General features: G+C 32.9%; 1 non-coding gene and 1 pseudogene across 1 annotated transcript; both read right to left on the reverse strand.

Annotated features, from left to right (window-relative positions):
• Nucleotides 1–842: 842 nt before the first annotated feature.
• LOC111691693 lies at nucleotides 843–962 on the reverse strand (annotated as a pseudogene).
• Nucleotides 963–2,980: 2,018 nt separating this feature from the next.
• Nucleotides 2,981–3,100, reverse strand: LOC111691692. The gene has a single exon (XR_002763025.1). It is a non-coding gene; the product is annotated as a 5S ribosomal RNA (ribosomal RNA).
• Nucleotides 3,101–5,455: the final 2,355 nt, after the last annotated feature.

The raw sequence follows: 5,455 nt of genomic DNA on the forward strand, positions 1-5,455 counted from the left end.
CTATGTGAAACACATAAATGCCTTCATCACCAGGTCTTTTATAAGTAGCTGAATAGAAATAATTTAATATAATTGCCTAATGTAAACGCATTACTTCCCATATCACTTTTTTTTTGATGTGGTGTTTGATTGGCGAGGTTTTTGCTATAGCTTGACGACTTCGACAATAATTAAAGCGTCTTGTCGATTTGAGAGACAATTTTTTTTCCTCTCAGATGAAACTCTGAACTTAAAAACAGATAATCTAGTCTATAAATAAATTGACAAGTTATCCGCGTTAATCTGTTTCTAAGAACTGTTTTCAGGAAAAACTCATTTAATAATAATATTTAAATAATTTATTTTAATTAACAATTAGTAAATCATAATTATATTTTCAACGGAATACAGGATCGTCTCCGTCTGTCTATACGTATGTTCTGCTATATAGTTTCTTCCGATATTGGTGCCCTAGCGCCGCACCACAGAACACATTAAAAAATAAGCTATGGCAAAAACATAATTTGTTGTGGATGCCGGGTTTTGCACCACGTGAATAAAATTAACACGTAATAGACAGTCGCCTCTAAATGCCACTTATAACTAAAAATAAACTGAAAACTATATCTGGTGTGTAACTTTATTAATAACAATTATTGTTATTATCATCAGGATCGCCAACAAAATATGTTAGGTTTTTAAATGATAAATAATAATAATAAAGGAAATTAAGTTGAAAAAAATAATATTTAAGCCTATTAGACCATATCATCGCATTAAAGATTGTAAGGAAGAATCAAACTCATTACGTGCAGTTTCCATTTATTTCTTGTAATTATTTTCAAGTTCTATAAAGAAAAAAAGTTGGACGACACGCGGTGTTCCCAAGCGGTCACCCATCCAAGTACTAGCCGCGCCCGACGATGCTTGACTTCAGTGATCGGACGAGAACTGGTATTTTACATCGTGGTATGGCCGTTGCATATAAATCAGTAACATTCTTCGTATATAACAAATTACTTAATTCCTTTGAAAGATATTTTTTCCCATATTTATGCTCAAACTCTTGCCCAATATAGTTTAATCTGCTCCCACTCTAGTAAATAGACTATTAATACATTGTTTTTAAGGAAGTAAGTGGATTTTACCGTAGAAGTTGCTATGGACAGCAGGAGGTAAGTGAGGTAAATTACCTCTCTAGGGAAAACAGCGATTTCGAGTTATAAATGCATATTTTATGAACAAATAAACAGAAATATTTGATGAACATTACATTTCATTAATTATTATGAATGAATATTTATAGTAATTGTACAGTTATTTCATTTAGTAACATTTATAAAATTTGGATAATTATTCCCCTCGCGTTTACTAATTGTCACATTCTTTTCAAAATGATTTGACCGCTTCATTTCAGTCACCGGAGACTCAATATTATCTTACTGATCCATTAAAACAGCATGATGCGACGTACTACTAGAACCTGGAGTTACTTAAACTGCCAGCAACATAACTTTTTGCAATTGTGGCTGATTTCCACCCACCATGTCTCTTTATTGCTAATACATCAACTCCTGCATTAGCCAGTAACGTTGCCGATGTTGTTCGGAATGAATGGCCTGTATATGTTTCAGGATGTTCCGGTTTCAAAAACTGTGTAATCTTATTAGGAATCATAGAAAGGGTATTCTTGTCGACTGGTTGGTTGTAACATCTACCTGCTTGATAGCGCATAAAAAAGCGTGAAATTGCAGTTTTAATTTTCAATCTAATCTTGATATATTTCTTGATAATTATAAGGTAAGAAACAGAACCCAGACGAGAAGTAATTGTAAACGTAGGTGATATTTCAGAAACACCAGTATTTTTGTTCTGGCACCATTATTTGAAACTTTTATATGCTCGTTCGTAGGGCACTTGCGACTTCTCGGGCAATAAAAATTCGCAGGCAGCATTTGCTGCACTTTCTATTTGAAAATCACTCATTTAGAAATAATAATTCAAAACCAGCAAAATTGCAACTTTTATGTAGCTTTGTAAACACCTTAGAAACGACAAAATCCAAACAATCAAGGCGACTTTGCAAGATTTCTAATATTGTCAAAATGAATTGATTAAGAAATGTCAAACAATAAAACCTAATCTTCATTTCATGAACCATAAAGAACTGTGGGAGCAGATAAAATGCAATACACCACGCATCAGTTAAGTATAATTTACCAGTCTCGGACTCTATTGCCAGCCCTCGCTCCGTTCGGGCGCAAAATCGTCCTCGACTGGTAAATACCTAATACTTACCTCCTTTATGGTGTGAATAACTATTAAACATTTAATAACATACAAATAGTAAAAATTGTGTCAATGAACAAAAAAATACAAGTTACTTAACTAGAGATTATAAAGCCTATTCAGGAATCACTCAGGGATCAAACTTAGAAACTTCATTATTTTTGTTTTTATTAATGACTTACCACATAGCCTTTAATTTAGTAGTCAAAAAACCTTTTAAAAGATAGGACTCTTATAAAACTTCATTTTTAGACAGGTGCTGTTAGACCAAAACTAGAGTATGGATTTATTTTATGGCACTCTCAACCTTATCAATATGTGAAAAATATTAAAAAATTGCAAAAAAATCGCTGTTGTTATTCTTTCTGTTTCAATATATTCCTTCTCTTTCTTCTAAGTTTACTTTCCATTTTTTATTATTTATTATTATTTTTTCAATAATAGTCACTACTGTATACTTATATGGGAATCCCTATTATGAATTTCCCTGTTGTTTATAATCCTTAGTTATAAAAAAAATATTATTCAAAATATATTATTACCTGTATTATAATTAGGAAGACCTAAGTAATTATATGTTCTTTACATTAAAAATACGGAAAAATAATTTTTCCGTTCATAAATTCTTTAAATATTTCACTGCAAAATCTAATTTTACACTCCAAATATTACAATCATATAATAATTATTTATAAGATCTGCAAAAAAAGTTTGACAACGACACGCGGTGTTCCCAAGCGGTCACCCATCCAAGTACTAACCGCGCCCGACGATGCTTGACTTCAGTGATCGGACGAGAACTGGTATTTTACATCGTGGTATGGCCGTTGCCGACAGTACTTGTAATGTTTCTAAAATATAAACAAATTACCTGAATCCTCTGGAAGATATTTTTCTTCTATTTATGCTCAATCTCTTGCGCAATATAAACATTTCAGAGAGTCCATTTAAGAACAAGAATAAAATTCCAGTTAGGTAAAGGTAATAATAATAATAATGCATTTATTTTCCTTTAAGACATGTGTACACATATATAGGAAAGGTCAATATTACTTAATCTCAGATGACAGAAATTCATCTACAGAATAAATACACCTGTCCACTAAAAACAACTTTAATTTACATTTAAAACTTTAAAAAAACTGGATTCGCTTTAGTTCTTCTGGAAGATGATTGAAAAGCTTCAAACCAAGATAGTTAGGAGAATTTCGTGATATATTAAATTTATATAGGGGCATCCGGAAGTCACCATTTTGACGCGTATTAATTGAGTGAATGTCCCTATTAATTTTGACTGTTGCTCGATTTTTAAAAATATATATGTACAGTTCAAAAATTAATAATCCTGTAAGAGTTAACACACCAAATTCCCTAAACAAAGCTTTGCACGTGTGATAACTTGGAATACCCGCAATACATCTCAATACCCGTTTCTGGGCAATAAATACACCAGGTGATGGGGTAGTATCCCCCCAAAAACATACACCGTATCTCAAGCGAGAGTCAACTTGAGCGTGATACAAATTCATAAGCTGATGCTTTGTCAGAACTGATTTCAAGTTTCTAAACAAGTAACACAGAGAATTTAATTTTGCTATTAGGCTGGTGCAGTGCTCTTTCCAATTTAAGCACTCTTCCAATGTGAAACCTAGAAAATTGACGGTTGTTATAGTATCAGACAATGGAGAATTGTATATCTGAACATTTAGTTTAAAACATTTTTTCTGATAATTATGAAATCTAATATAAGATTTTTTTGAGGGATTAAAATGTAATGAGCCACACCAATTGCTAACTTTATTTAGGACCGAGTTGCATTTGAGTGCCAGTGCATCATCAGTTCTATCAGATACAATTAGCGACGTATCGTCAGCATACATAACTGGGAATACAGCGGAGATTAAGGTATCAAGTTCACTCGTGTACAACACAAATAATACAGGTCCCAATATCGAGCCCTGCGGCACACCCACACCCACTTACCCTGTATCCTGAATTTATTTTTTGAACGGTACCAACTGAGGAACAAGAAATACTTACATATTGTGTTCGATTTTTGAGAAATGAAGAGATCTATTCATAGGCCACCCCCCGTATACCATAAACCATCTAGCTTTTGTAATAATTTTTCATGATTCACACAGTCGAATGCCCTGCTGAGATCACAGAAAATCCCAACAGGGCACTCGCCTGCCTCCATAAGCTCAATAACCCTTTCACAAAACGAGTGCAAAGCGGTTGTGGTTGATTTACCCGCACAGAACCCATGTTGTTTATCTGTAACAATATCATATTTGTTGAGAAATTTTACTAATCTATCGTGAAAATAATATTCGAATATTTTGGAAAAACATGAAGGGACGGACACTGGCCTATAATTTTCCACATTATGACAATCGTGTTTTTTAAAAACAGGTACAACCTTTCCAATTTTCAGATAGTCTAGAAATGAACCAGTCTGAAAGGACAAATTAATTAAATAACAAAGAGGTTTTACAATAGCTGTCAGAACTTTTTTTATGATTAATACCGGAACGTCATCCGGTCCCGATGAATTTTTATTTTTTAATTTATTTCCTAATAAAATCAACAACTCGTCAGACGAATACAGTTGAATAATAAAGAAGGGTACATTTGATTTTAACTAAAAATGGGGTAATTATTACTAGCCAATGGAATATTCTCAATCAACTTAAGGGGAGCTTCTATAAAATAATCATTGAAAATTGAAGCTACAGACAGTGGATCGGTACACAATTCTCCATTATCTAATTTTATACTTACATTTTTTACAATGCTAGACTTATTGGACAGTTCTGAGATTACTCTCCAAGCGGTACGGGTTGGGTTATCAGAATTTACAATTTTACTTTGATAAAATTCCTTTTTTGTTCTACCAACGAATTCAGCATGTGCTTTTCCTGCGATTTTATAAAAGGGGTTCAACTCGGGATACAAAGCTCTCAAAATGTGCAAGTCTTTCAGTTTAACACTGGATGTTCTTACAGCGTCATTTACCCACCACTTATGACTTTTCTTACAAAATTTCCGCCGAGGAAAACTTTTATTGAAGTGATATAAAAAAGTATTATGAAAACCTTCATATGCAATATTTATATCAGAAGTATTGTATACCATAGCCCATTGCTTTCTCAATAGATCTAATCGAAACTCTTCGATATTATTA

This window comes from Anoplophora glabripennis, unplaced genomic scaffold (assembly GCF_000390285.2).
Source record: "Anoplophora glabripennis isolate ALB-LARVAE unplaced genomic scaffold, Agla_2.0 scaffold208, whole genome shotgun sequence".
Lineage (NCBI taxonomy): Eukaryota > Metazoa > Arthropoda > Insecta > Coleoptera > Cerambycidae > Anoplophora > Anoplophora glabripennis.